The sequence below is a fragment of the Cetorhinus maximus genome, chromosome 20 (genome assembly GCF_964194155.1).
Source record: "Cetorhinus maximus chromosome 20, sCetMax3.hap1.1, whole genome shotgun sequence".
Taxonomy (NCBI): domain Eukaryota; kingdom Metazoa; phylum Chordata; class Chondrichthyes; order Lamniformes; family Cetorhinidae; genus Cetorhinus; species Cetorhinus maximus.
The window spans coordinates 44,004,624-44,019,668 of NC_135898.1; the positions used below are offsets into that span (position 1 = coordinate 44,004,624).

Consider the following 15,045-nt stretch of genomic DNA (forward strand, 5'->3'; position numbering starts at 1 on the left):
CTGGAATGCACTGCCAGGGAGGGTGGTGGAGGCAGGTTGCCTCATATCCTCTAAAAAGTACCAGGATGAGCACTTGACACGTCATAACATTCAAGGCTATGGGTCAAGGGCTGGTAAATGGGATTAGGTAGGTAGGTCAGGTGTTTCTCACGTGTTGGTGCAGACTTGATGGGCCAAAGGGCCTCTTCTGTGCTGTGTGATTCTGAGTGTCACTCTGACAGAGAGAGAGAGAGAGAGCACTCCAACCCAGAAGGAAAAAAACAGTAAAACCTGGGGAATAAGAATACGTGCTCTGAACTGCTCTTGTTTACCTTAAAATGGAACACCAGTAAAACTGGGAAATAAGAGTTCTGGTCCAAACTGTTTTTTCCTTCCGGGAAGGTTCTCCGGAGGCCATGGCCCAAGAGTTTGAGAGGAGGGGGCAGGTTTCCATCGGGGAATAGACGGATCACTGTCTCTTCATCATTCCCCAATCTCCATCTCTCCCAAGTCTCCAGTCTCCCTCTCACCCCAAGCCCTCATTCCTATCTCTCCTCCTAAGCCTCCATTCTCCTTGAGTCAGTCATGCCCCTTAACCTCAGCATCACTACAATATCAGAGACCACCGGATTTCATAGAGACGCCCCCCTCCCCATTTGAGAAGTGCCTCATTCCCCGATTTCAGAGCTCCCACAATTCTGGCCTCCCGATAAACAACAGTTCCACGCGGTGGCTGCTGTCTGTGGCGATAGTGAATACTGGAGATGCCACTGAGCAGCAGGCGGAGAGTTTATAATCTTTAGAATGATCGACCTAAGCGGAGTTGGTATATTTGGTGAATGCTTTTGTGCCCTCGGAGACGGTGTGTTTGGCCAGTTCCCCTGGCAGCATGAAGCGGACGGTGATCTGGATCTCCCTGGCCGAGATGGTGTGGCGCTTGTTGTAGTGAATGAGGTGCAAGGGCTCGGAGGTGATGCGCTCGAAAATGTCAACAACGAAGGAGTTCATGACACTCATTGCCTTGGACGAGATCCTGGTGGAAGTGTGGTCCTGGATCAGCAGCCTGTACACGTAAGCAGAATAGCTCTGCTTGTGAAAGTCCCTCCGCTTCTTGGGCAGCTTCTTGGTGACTTTAGTCAGTGACTGTGTCAACGCCATGTGGAACGCGCCGCCCTTACACGCAGCCCCCACCTCAGGCATTCCACTGGCCTTAGACCAACTCAAGTCAGCGCGGGGTGAGTTGACGGTGTCACTGGATACATCGCTGGGGGAAATTGAAATAATCTGCCAGATGCTGGAGGCTTAGCTCCCAGGGCAGAAACTCCCAATTCTCTCAGTTCCCAGCCATTCCAGGATGCTTGGGAAACCATTCTAAGCTCCAATTTTAACCCTGAGCACAAGCAGGAATGTTCTTCACTGACAACCAGGCACAAACCGCTGCAATTCCCCCCTGCCCCGCCCGAACTCCCCCGTCGCGATTTTATCTCCCAGGTTTTGAGGAATGGGCGGTTTCTATAATCATTTGAGGAAAAGGCTGTGGTCAAGATTCACTTTCCAGTTTCAATTTCCACTTTCACTTTCAAGCAGCAATTCCTCGAAATCATGTGATTCCCGAAGGTATAAAAATATCTGAGGAGCCAAGTTTTATCCAGTGTTTCACTGAGCGGCTACCTGCAATCAAACTCGGTACAACCCAGATCAGCATCATGAGGTTAGTGATCGCAACACTTTACACAGCATGATTACATGCCTTGGCTTGTTAAATAATCGTGACAGTGATGTCCCAATATTAATGGGGAGACAGGACTTGGGGGCAGGGTGGGAGACAGCGGGTCATGACATACACTATAGTGGATGTGAGAATGACTGATGTCTACAGGGATTCCTCATCATTTTACTTCCGAGTTTCATATTTTCAGTGCCTGTTAGATGGGAGTGAAGCGGACCCATGTGGCGCGGTTTCACCGAAACTATTTAAAAAGCCAGTTCACATGCGGGCAATGGGGGAGCAGGTTTGCACTTCGCTACATTGCGTTGGAAGAGGTACACACCGAATTATGGAATGAAGGAGGACAAAGGCTGCAGCCAGGTCTAATGAGGCGCCCCTGGATGCCTTTGGAATCCTCCGAGCAGCGCTTGTTACTCCAGCCCCTCTTGTCTTCGCTGCTGCGCTTTGTTGAGAATAACCCTCATCTCCCAGTAACCACTCACAGGGTCCTGAAGAGATGCAGCACCTAACATTCCTCCAAGGATAAAGTCATCAATGTAGCTGCCTGGGAACCAGCACAGACTGGCAAGATGTGCTTCCTGTGATCACAGACCAACAGGACACTCAGTCTCGGGTGGAAGCCTTTTCTATACAGGAATCCGACTAGCTGGTTTGTTGGTGCCCAGGTGCCTCTGTGGATCCAACTGATGATCCCCTGGACCCGAAGGAATCCATCACTGGTGACAACGCCCAATGCCCTCTATGCCTGCACTGGTTCCTTAGGGCTTCCTTTGCCAACCTCAGCTCCCCAGGTGATGCCAGCTTCCTCACATCTCTCGCAAGAGTGTCAGCACTCACTGTTCACAAATACAACCCTGTCAGCACCAGCAATGCCAACTCTGTGTCACTGTCTGAGCAGCTGAGCAATATTCCCTCTTTCTTAAATGTGTTGACCATTAGCCCCCATGACTCTCTGATGTGCCCCAGACACTGCATGTTCCTCCCAGTTAAAAATTTTGCTGTTCAGAAGCCTCTAAATAAGCTCAAAAATAAGCTCGACAACCAGTTAATTGGAGGCTTTCCCTGCTGCCCCAGCCCCCACTCCCCCAGCCCACCTTGGAAAATCACATTGAATTCCAGAGGCACCAGACTCCAGTCACACCCCTCAAAGGAGATTCTCAATGCACACCTGCACACTGCCTCTCCCCCATGGGCAATTAAAAATCCAACCCTTTCTCCCCATTCTATCTCCAACAGGGAACAGCCCACCCTCCCAGTGAGAATGCATGCAGCAGTCCCAGCTAAGTTCCAGGGGGTGGCAGTGGGGGGCTATTAGTTGCACACGTCATTACTGTCCAAATGGTGTGTACGTTTTTATAAAAGTCACATTCAGGAGTCTTCACGTGAATGCTGTCTTACATTGATATGCATAAATTTTGGGGGGTGTGGGCGTGAAGGGGAACTGATTTATGATAACCAAGTCAATCAAATTTCATGTGAGAAGAGGAAGCGTAAGTTTCTGGGAGCAAAGAATGCTGGAAGAAATGGGGAGTGGAGTCATTTTTAAGGTATGGAAGCAATGAACGTAGGACCCCAGGATCTGGAAATACCTTGAGGCAAGTCTTGGAGCTTTCTAGGATAATTAATTGGTTAGCAGGTGGGAGACAGAGAGTTGGGGTAATGGGTGTGTACTCTAATAGGCAGAAAATGATTAGCGGTACCCTCAGAGATCAGTGCTGAGGTTCAGCTTGTCATTATAATTATATATCCATGACTTGGATAAAGGAGTAGAAGGCTATGTGTCCAAGCTTGTTAACGGCACTTTGATGGGTGGCACAGTAAATAGTGCAGATAGGATTAGAAAACGGCAAGGGACATTGATGGACTAAGTGAGTGGCAGATAGAGTTCAGTGTGAGGAAATATGAGATTCTGCGTTTTGAAGCTAAGAACCATCAGATTATTGTCTGAATGGTGATATGTACACAGTTGCTAAATCTGGTGGACAAATAGAATAAATAATCAGAGATGTTAATGCATTATTGGCCTTTATCTCAGTATGGCTGGAGTACAAAGGGTACAAGTTATGCTACAGTTGCTTAAAGCTCGAGGTAATACATATGTTCTTTACACAAAGAGTAATGGAAATCTAGAACACTGTCCCCCAGGAAAGCCAATTGAAAATTTCAAAAGTAAGATTGATAGACATTTGTTAGGCGGGGATATGAAGAGTTATGGAACCAAGGGCTAGTGGAGTTGAGATAAGGATCAGCCGTAATTTCATTGAATAGTGGGACATGTTCGTGCATTGACAAAATGATTGATTAGAATGAAAGCATTAACAGTTTATATTAAATAAGCCAGATGAGCAACTGCCAAACTTGTTCATAGATCAGGTAGATTTTTTTCATCGTTTTCACTGATTTTATAACAGATTTCTCACAGGCGAAGAACATGACTCTATTGAAATGCTTATTTTTCATGATAAACCCATTTTTGCTGTAGTAATGAAATGTATTAGGTTATCACTCTTCAATGTATCACTGATTATTTGTTATGCAAAAGAACAAAACACAATTCCATTTTATTACACTGACTCAATACATTGGTTACCGGAATACTCCATCTTTGCAATTATGCAACACAGTTCAGCAGTAACTTGAACTGTAATCTAATCAGCAGAATTTCAAGCATCATTAAACCAAAGTTCCTAATTGGGACCAAAGTGGAAACGACTGCACTGTATTTAGCTTTAGCTGGGAACATCATTGTTGAGCTAGATAGAAAGACGTAATTCACAAAGAGCACTTAGATACTATGGACTTAGATATTCCCCATTTAGAAAATAGTCTATGCCTCTATTCTGTAATCTGTAATCTGTGGTTTAAGCTTATAATAAAGTAATCATTATAAAAAGTTGCAGTCTCACTCTGTAAAGCTCGAGGATCCTAACTCTTCTAGGACTCTCATGTTGAATACTAATTTCTGACAGAGGTAGACTCTTCAGTGAATTAATTTCTGCTGTCATATACCCATGAAGTGTATTTTATTCTGAGATATCTTTGCTTAGTCTAAATACTCTGGAGGACAGGATATTTTATCTTAAGACCGAGGGCGGAATTGCCCGGTCCCATTGGTTGTGGGTGTCATGGCGGGTGTGAGTAAACAATGTGGCGAGATGGTCAAAAATCGGTTTAACGCCGTCATTTGTGATCGTCTGCTCCACCCATGAATGGCAGGCCATGTTTCACACTGCCGCAAGTTGAGAACCTAATTTCAATGCTTTAGCATCTCATTATAAACCCTGCTTGCTGGAATCATCCCCTTAGTCACAATCATGCTGAAGTATTTCACAACTGTGCATAAGCGAAGTGCACCTGGCGAGCTGCACTTCCCTTAGGACTTCAAGGTTTATTTGCCTACCTTGCTTTGGGCAGCACTCGTGGTCATCAGTGCCAGGCTTCACAGGCAGTACCACATCACTTTGAGGGGGGCTCATGGGCAGGTCTCTACTTGCCAGGCCAGCTATAAAGCGGAGATGGTTTTTCAAAGGCTGCAGGGCTATGGCTTGCTTGGGGAATGCTTGATCCACTTAGCATTGATGAATTTCCAGGAGAGATCCTTAAACAGTGCTGGGCCCCTCAAAAACATATGCAGCAGCTTAATGCATCTTTTAGATGGTTGTCAAGGATGCTTGAATGTCATGATCCACTAGGGACCCTTGGGCCAGTGGGAGATAGTGACCGGGAATTTGATGCTTTTTGTCCCCGTTGTGTATCTGAGAAAATGGGTGCTCTTTTTCTACTCAATCACTCTGAATATATGTTGTTGTCAGTACATCTGATGTACAGTCCATGGAACTTGTCCACCTATCATTGTAATCCCAAATCAGTTAACATAAAAGTCTTTCTTCTATGAAGTCCAGCATTTGTTATTATGCAGCAGAAGAGAATGTCAACAGAGCAAGCGCACACAGCAAGTTCTAGACAACATGAATAGAAAATAACCCCAAGAGAGATGGTATTTTGTATCGGTAATAACACATTTTCACACATTTATCACATTTCCTGCAGATGGTAAGCAATCAATTGCTTTCAGTTTTCAATCTCAAGTCCAATTCTGCAAAATTGCCTGGGTCTCTGGAATACTAGTCCAATGACAATAACATTATGCCACTGCCTCCCCTCAAGTAGTCAGGGTGAACACACATTTTGTCACTTGAGAATCTGAAAACCTCTTCACTTTCACCAAATAATGTGTAACGTTATCTTTCAGCTTCATTTACAGGCTTCCCAAGTCCTCCCACTGCATCCCTCCACTTGCAGTTCAGCTGCACACAGCTGGATCACGAGTGGTTCTGGAGTGAGAAGAGTGTGTGTGGCAGGGCCTTTCGGAGCCTCTCGCAAGCACATATAGAGCCTTCTTCAATCACACTCATCTCAATGTCCTGAGCATTTTCAATGCTGCCTGCTGGGGTCTCTTTCAGTTGTCTATCTGAGCTGACCCGCATCTCCGCCCACAGATTGGTCACACTCTCATGCAGCACCTGTGCCTGCCCAACACGAAGCTCCGCTCACTTTTGATGTGAAAACCATGGTTGTGGTCAAGTTTCTTGTAAGCTTCTCCTGTCCTTTTTCCCTGCCGAGTGACCCATGTCCTTTCCACCATCACTGTTGACCCCTGGCATCACCTCCGCCACCCCACTGTCATCTACCAACCAGAACCCTTTTCTCTCCAGGATGTCCAGGTGAATGTGCACATTCACTACCTTCCTGAGATTTTCATTCTATCCACATTGACCTCCCCGATCTCCTCCTTCCATCTCCATGGCCCGTGTCTGCCTCCGAGTCCCCACCAAACACCCTCGCCGTTGCTTCTACCACTACTGTCACACCCTGAACCTCCCACCCTTTCGGCTCACTCTGCTCCCTCTCACACTCACCATTCCCTCCTACCATGCTCATCCCCAGTTCGTTCCCCAGGAGGCAGCCATTGACTCCACAGGCACTTCCCTTGCACATTAATGTAGACATCCCCCACTTTACTCCCTCCTCCACCTTTACTCTTTCCCCCAACTCTGAACTCATTCTCCCCTCTGAACTCCTTCCCTTGCATCTTCCTCCCCTATTACACCTCACCATTTGCTGCATTCTCCCCTGTTACACCCTCCTCCCCTGTGCCACCTCATCCCCTGCAACTTCACCCCCATCAACATCTTCATTTCCCCCGCTCCCAACCTCACCCCACCCCCCAGAGTACACATTCCTATCCTACTTACAGCTGGACCTTCCTCTCCACCCCCCTTGACGATCATCCATAGCAGTGCATGGCCAAGGCCGTGATGTTCCGAAGCAGACTCCAGGCATCAACGGAGACCTCCCACCTTCCAAAAGCTGCTTCATGGAAGACCCACATTCATGAGAATCCACCAGCATGAGATGCACGTGTCCGGTAGTTGTAGGGCTCCAGCATCTCCTGCTCCCCGGATGTCCATGATCTGAGCAAGGCCTTAATGGTACGTCCCGACTTCTGCATGTTGCAATTGTCCAGAAGTGTTCTGGGCTGGCGTGTTTTTCCACCAGTGTAATGGTAAATCTGGCGTGGGGGGATAATTCCAGTTGGGCCTTACTTTACATCTCATTAGCGGGATGAAAAGCAGGTTCACTCTGGCCTCCAGCGGGATTGGCGTTTTGCCATGGTGGACACCATCGGCTGACCCTGTTGTGCTTTCGCGCTGGCGTTAAACCGACTTTTGGCCTTCTCACCATATTGTCCGCCTCCTCCCACCCGCCATGATGCCTGATGCAATGGGGCTGGAAAATTTCAGCCATAATCTCTGCTGGGTTGGTAATCCCAAATCTAATAGTGTTGCTTGCAGATGCAACATTGCTACTTGAATATCTTCACTCGTCCTCTTATATTTCAAATTCATTGACTTTACTGCCCGCACAACCCTTTTCTACTAGCGCATTTGACCTCGGATAGTGTGGGCTGACGTGACGTGGTTTACAGCCCACTTTGCACATGTCTTGGAAAGGTTTACTGCTATATTGTAGACCATTATCTGACGCTATCACCTCATTGGAAGCAAAAAGACAGAAAGTTGTGCTCATCGTGTTTGCCATTGACACACTGGATGTATCCTTCGGTTGGCGAATGATATGGAGTTGGAAAAGTCATCACCTCTAATAGTGAATAAGTCAGTCACTATTCTTGACAATGATTGTGATGGAACAACACCGGGATAGAGTGTCTCTTCATGTTGGCTCAGCTGATGCTCTTGGCATGCATCACACATCCTCACAGGTTGTTCTATGATTCCTGGCCAATAAACTGTCTGACATGCTAGTCATCTTGTTCCTTCAATTCCTTTGTGACCTTGATGTAACTGAGTAAGGAGATCTTGACAAAATACTTCTGTTATCAGCACTTGTCTGCCCTTGAAAATGGCTCCACTAGTGCTGGAAAATGGGGTTAGAATAGTTAGATACTTGTTTGACTGGCGCAGACTTGATGGGCCAAAAGGCCTTTTTCTGTGCTGCAGACCTCTATGACACTTGAAATGCCAATTTCAACACAATACAGCCAAAATGTTTGGAGATCTGTGGGAACCTCTTGTGCTGTACCTGGCCATCCACTGATGATGGTCTGCCATAATGCAGGATCTCTGGAAATGTCTGTCCGTAGCTTCTCAAGCTTGTTTTGTCCGAATTGCATTATGTTAATATTGTACACTTCTATTTCTGCATCTACTTTGTCTTCCTGAACATCCAACTTGACCTTTAATTTGTCCTTTATATGGAGACTCCACCTCCATGGTGGATCTTTGGAAGGAACTGCATCATCTCTAAGGTGAAGAACAGTGTCTGCTTTAAAATTGTTCATGGCGTCAAACCTATCTGAGGATTGTGGATCTTGGATATGCTCAGTAAGGTCACGCTTGCCTTGAACATTTAGTAATTTACTGATCTTGATCACAATTTACTGACTTGCATAATAGAAATGGCCATTATATCAAAGCCTAGAGGTTTATGTGAAGTACCTGGTGACATGATGGATATCCTGCAGAAGGTTCTGGACTTTAGAGAAATGGATAAGTCATCTTTCCCTAGAATAGTGAGGGTCCTTTACGGGAGAATTCATGGATAGTTGGAGGAAAAACATCCACAGAAGCTAAACAAGGTCACCTAGGGTATGCAGAAAACCTAGTTGTATAAGTTTATAGTGTACCCATAATAATTGCTATGTTTTTGTGCTTGAGTAATAAACTTGCTTTCGGACAACACACTCGAGCCTGAATCATGAGGAATCATTTAATTAATTCAAGGAGAATTCCTTACAGTGTGTAACTTGGAAGAGAGCTTGCAGATGGTTGTGTTCCCTTGTGTCAGCTGCCCTTGTTCTTCTAGTTGGTGGAGGCTATGGGTTTGGAAGGTGCTGTCAAAGATGGTGGATGGGGTATTCACCAAGTGGGCTACTTTGTCTTCAATGGTTTTGATCTTTTTGGCTATTGTTGGAGCTGTACTCATCCAGGCAAGTGGAGAGTATTCCATCACGCTCCTGACATGTACCTTGGAGATATAGACAGACTTTGGGAAGTCAGGAGATGAGTTAGTCATCACGGAATCTTCAGTTTATAACCTGCTGTTGAAGCCACAGTATTTATATGGCTGGTCCAGTTAATTTATTTTAATCGTTCTTGGATGTGAACATCACTGGTAAAGCCAGCATTCGTTGCCCATCCCTAATTGCCCTTGAGAAGGTGATTGTGAATTGCTTTCTTGAACTGCTGCAGTCACCCACAGTGCTGTTTCAAAGGAAGTTCCAGGTTTTTGACCCAATGACGGTGAAGGAACGGCAATATAGTGCCAAGTCAGAATGGTGAGTGACTTGGGGGAAACTTGCAGATTCCCTTACATCTTCTGCCCTTGTATTTCTAGGTGGTAGAGGTTGTAAGTTTGAAAGGTGCTGTTAAAGGAGCATTGGCAAGTTAAAAATAATGAATATAAGAAATAGGAGCAGTAGTAGATCATATGGTCCTGTTCCGCAGTTCAATATGATCATGGCTGATCCTTGACATCAGCTCTACTTTCCAGCACGTTCCCCATTTCCCTTGATTCCCTGAGAGAGCAAAAATCTGTCTGTCTCAGCCTTAAATATATTTAACAATGGAGCATTCACAACATCCTGAGGTAGAGAATTCCAAAGATCCACAACCCTTCAAGTGATGAAATTTCTCCACATTTCAGTCCTAAATGATTGGCCCCTTATCCTGAAACTGTGTCCCCAAGTTCCAGATTTCCCAGCCAGGGGAAACAATCCCTCAGTAGCTATCCTGTCAAGCCCCTTCATAATCTTGAATGTTTCAATTTGATCATCGCTCATCCTTTTAAACGCCTGACAGTATAGGCCCAATATACTCAAGCGTTCATCATAGAGCCTTCTCACCTGAGAATCTTTGTTGAACCACCTCTAAAGCAATTATACCCTTCCTTGTTAAGCTTTTAACCCATTTGACTCAGTCAATGAAAGGGTCAAAAATTTATCTCTGCTAAAACACAGCTAAAAACCTTTTGACATAATCACAGACACTAATTTCACACACACACACAGACACACATTAATTTCACACACGTTAATTTTACAGACACATTAATTTCACGCACGCATTAACTTCTCACATGCATTAACTTCTCACATGCATTAACTTCACACACACACACAGACATAAAGGCCTTGAGAAGAGACTTTTCCAGACAGGAAAACAGGCAATAACACTGCAGTTGCGTTTCAGAAAAACATGTTTTGATCCTCAAGAAACACAGAAGACTAATAGTAAGACAGACAATGGTTCATTTATTCTAAAGGCAACTGATTTTTAAAAAATTAAAGACTTAGGTATACAAGTCAGTCAGATTGACGTGGTCATCAATAGAGAGATGTTTCCTCAGAACTGAGACAATAGAAAACTATGCTTCATATCTTTGATTGTCAGTATAAACTAGCTTGTTATTTGTTTGAATATCCTACATCTATTATAAAGTGGATTTGAAGTTTACATTTACTTCTAGGTGAATTAATTTGTACTGTGCATTTATATTTAGATGAATTGCATTTACACTCTGTAATATTCAAAATATTACTATAATGTAATCCAAGGTTTAAGCTTATAATAAAGTAATCATTATAAAAAGTTGTAGTCTCACTCTGTAAAGCTCGAGGATCCTAACTCTTCTAGGACTCTCATGTTGAATACTAATTTCTGACAGAGGTAGACTCTTCAGTGAATTAATTTCTGCTGTCATATACCCATGAAGTGTATTTTATTCTGAGATATCTTTGCTTAGCCTAAATACTCTGGAGGACAGGATATTTTATCTTAAGACCGAGGGCGGAATTGCCCGGTCCCATTGGTTGTGGGTGTCATGGCGGGTGTGAGTAAACAATGTGGCGAGATGGTCAAAAATCGGTTTAACGCCATCATTTGTGATCATCTGCTCCACCGATGAATGGCAGGCCATGTTTCACACTGCCGCAAGTTGAGAACCTAATTTCAATGCTTTAGCATCTCATTATAAGCCCTGCTTGCTGGAATCATCCCCTTAGTCACAATCATGCTGAAGTATTTCACAACTGTGCATAAGCGAAGTGCACCTGGCGAGCTGCACTTCCCTTAGGACTTCAAGGTTTATTTGCCTACCTTGCTTTGGGCAGCATTCGTGGTCATCAGTGCCAGGCTTCACAGGCAGTACCACATCACTTTGAGGGGGGCTCATGGGCAGGTCTCTACCTGCCAGGCCAGCTATAAAGCGGAGATGGTTTTTCAATGGCTGCAGGGCTATGGCTTGCTTGGGGAATGCTTGATCCACTTAGCATTGATGAATTTCCAGGAGAGATCCTGAAACAGTGCTGGGCCCCTCAGTAACATATGCAGCAGCTTAATGCATCTTTTAGATGGTTGTCAAGGATGCTTGAACGTCATGATCAACTAGGGACCCTTGGGCCAGTGGGAGATAGTGACCGGGAATTTGATGCTTTTTGTCCCCATTGTGTATCTGAGAAAATGGGTGCTCTTTTTCTACTCAGTCACTCTGAATGTATGTTGTTGTCAGTACATCTGATGTACAGTCCATGGAACTTGTCCACCTATCATTGTAATACCAAATCAGTTAACATAAAAGTCTTTCTTCTATGAAGTCCAGCATTTGTTATTATGCAGCAGAAGAGAATGTCAACAGAGCAAGCGCACACAGCAAGTTCTAGACAACATGAATAGAAAATAACCCCAAGAGAGATGGTATTTTGTATCGGTAATAACATATCTTCACACATTTATCACATTTCCTGCAGATGGTAAGCAATCAGTTGCTTTCAGTTTTCAATCTCAAGTCCAATTCTGCAAAATTGCCTTTCTCTACAGGATATGGGAGCTTTGAAGAGATAAACTTACTCAGTTCTGTTTTGCAGTTGATCAGTCATCGAAGTAAAAGTGAAGAAGCAACTGATCCTCTTCATCCTGATCATCATGAGGTAAGAGACATTTTCATATGTCAATAACAGATACAATAAATGTGTCTGTGTGACACATTTGGAGAGGATCTGTCAATAGTCTACTGAGGCCTCACGGTATAACACTCCGTTCTCGGAGTCAATGGGTTGTAGGCAGTACCGAGAGAGGGCTGCACTGTTGGAGGTGCTGGCTTTCAGGTTAGATGTTAAACCAAGTGAATGTATTCTAGTTACAAAAAGTTAGAAATTATCACCACTTTAGGCTCAAAATGCTGGAGCTTCATCAAGTGCATTTCTTTCAGCTCTCCATGTGGCTGGTTGACGAATAGTCTGATACGAGGCTTCAGTGTGAACGTGAAACCCTGGGGTATATATTCATATAACATTCAGTTCCTAGCTTTACAAATAATATAGCAATATAACACCAGGGTCTCAAACTCCCTGGTGCTGCTTGAGTCTTCGCGCTGTGATTGTTTTGTGCCTATTTTAAGGGTGGTTGCAATTCTGGTTGGTGGGGAGGGGAAAGTTGGGCTCATGAATTTCAAGTGCGTCATGACAGTGTAGCACAGGTTCAGTGGTCCAGCTGGTGTTTTCCTGCCTGTTGCTTTTGTTTTTTTTATGTGTTTCAGCTTCTGGTTGTCATCTGTGTAGCTGACTTCTTTTGTGCTGTTAATAGCTTTTCTGAGTTTCTCTGCTGGCCAGCATGTAATAATTTCTCCATCACTGATTTTTTAATATAGCTAACAAATATTTAAACATATTTCTTACAGTGACACTGAAAGGGACTCCCTGAAAGTGAAATTACTTCAGCTACAATGTCACTTCACATGGAATCTGCAATTGGAAAACGTTGAGTGGGATGATTTGCAGGAACGAGTAAATTATACAATAGAGTCCGATGTTGTGAAATATAAAGCCATGCCTTACAATCTACTTGCATTTATCAACTGTGTGAGAGACAAATGTGAGGAGTCTTTCAATAATTTATGGGAAGCTGAAGAAATTCTGAGGAAGAATCACGAACTTGAAATTGAAAAATGGAGCATTGTCACCTATGGGAACTATGCCTGGCTGTATTATCACGTGGGAGAATTGGAGGAGGCTCAGTCCTACCTGGACAAGTTGGAGAGGATCTGTCAACAGTTCACTGATGCCTCTCGGTATGCAGCAATGATACGCGAAGTATACGGGGAGAAGGGTTGGACACTGTTGAAATTTGGCTGGAAATATTATGAAGAGGCAATTAAATGTACTGAGAAGGCAGTGGCAGAGGATCCTGATAACATTGAATGGAATACAGCTCACGCAACTGCCATGTTTCGAATTAAAGAAACCTTTGGAGACCCACAGCTTCCTGAATACTGCAAAGTAATGAAGCAGCTACGCCGTGCATTAGCACTGAGCCCAGATGACTCTTTTCTCAAGATCATGTTGGCTCTTAGACTACAGGAATTGAATCGAAAAGAAGAATTTTACAGTTTACTGGAAGAAGTGCTCCCGAACTCTTCTGATGATCCATATATAATTCAGTATGCAGCCAAAGCTTTAAGAAAAGCAGGATCTGTTGATTATGCCTTGCAGATATTGAAAAAGGCACTGAAGATGAAACCAAAGTCTGCACTCCTTCACCACCAGATCGGGTTATGCTACAGAAATAGGCTGTTTGCACTGAAGAAAACGCCTTATAAATATTATGCTCGTGAAGAAAGAAGAACATTGACTGAACTTTGCGAGTACCATTTCCAAACAGCGTTTGATCAGAAACCCTCACTTATCTTTGCAATTCTTAATCTGGCAGAAATCTTTGAAGAATCTGAAGAATATTCCAAAGTTGATGAGATCTATGAAAGGTTGATTAGAAATGAAGATTGCAACCGTTTGAATAGACAGTTAATACTTTGGCGCTATGGATTGTTCCAGCTGTATAGGAAGAGGTCCCAGCTGAATGCCATTCATCATTTCAAGGAATGCTTAAAACTCAAAGTTAAGAGCAAGAGGAACGAGGAGTGTCATGCCAAACTGAAACAAATTGCTGAAGATCGACTGGATGAATATTCAAGAGACAGTGTAGCTTTTGGTATACTGGGACTAATACACCAGCTTGAAGGCAAGGAATCAGAAGCCATCGAATTCTTTCAGAGAGCCCTGGAGTGCGATCGTCGCAATGAAGAATTTCAAAGCGCTCTTCATGAACTACAGCAGCCTACATAGAATGATGTTAAAATGCATCTCTGATTCAGCAGGGAAACTGATTCCCTTTCTCTTGAGTATATTTTCAATAACTAGTTCAAAAATAATTCTAAGATGAGTTGACAGACTTACCATGCAGGATTTTCCTGGACACAGGTTTGGGGATGGGAGGCAGCGGGACATGGGAAATAGCAGAGATCCAGTCAGGGTGGCTCCCTGATGCAGTCCTGCTGCTGGGCAAGTTTCTCAGTGGCCTATCATCTGCCCATTGAATGGAGACGTGCAGCTAATTTGAATAATTAAAGGCTCTAGTAAAGGTTATTTTCCTAGCCCACAATTACTTTGCTGATTGTGGAGCGAAACGCCCCACCCAACGTGTGGGGAGCCCACCCAGCTTCATGGAGGCAGCCACCATTTGCTCGGCCATTGGAACTGGAGGTTCCATGCCCTAAAGAGGGGGCCACAGATAGGAACAGCCACCCCCAACCGCCAGTGAGCAATTCTGGAGGGGCCTGCTTAATTGGCTCCTCTTATTTTAAATTTTTTACTTTCCTCTTCAAGGCACCTCCATGTTGAGGCACACTTACAATCCTCAATCTACCTCAGCAGCGCAAACCTATCCTGGTGGGGATGCTGAGTCTTCAGAGCTGTTGGCCCTCTG

At 44.3% G+C, this 15,045-nt stretch overlaps 1 pseudogene across 1 annotated transcript; it reads left to right on the plus strand.

Annotated features, from left to right (window-relative positions):
• Positions 1-760: 760 nt before the first annotated feature.
• On the plus strand, positions 761-14,405 carry LOC144694767 (interferon-induced protein with tetratricopeptide repeats 5-like; annotated as a pseudogene). The gene is made up of 2 exons (XR_013579822.1): positions 761-1,690; positions 12,965-14,405. The product of XR_013579822.1 is annotated as an interferon-induced protein with tetratricopeptide repeats 5-like (transcript).
• The last annotated feature ends 640 nt before the right edge of the window (positions 14,406-15,045 follow it).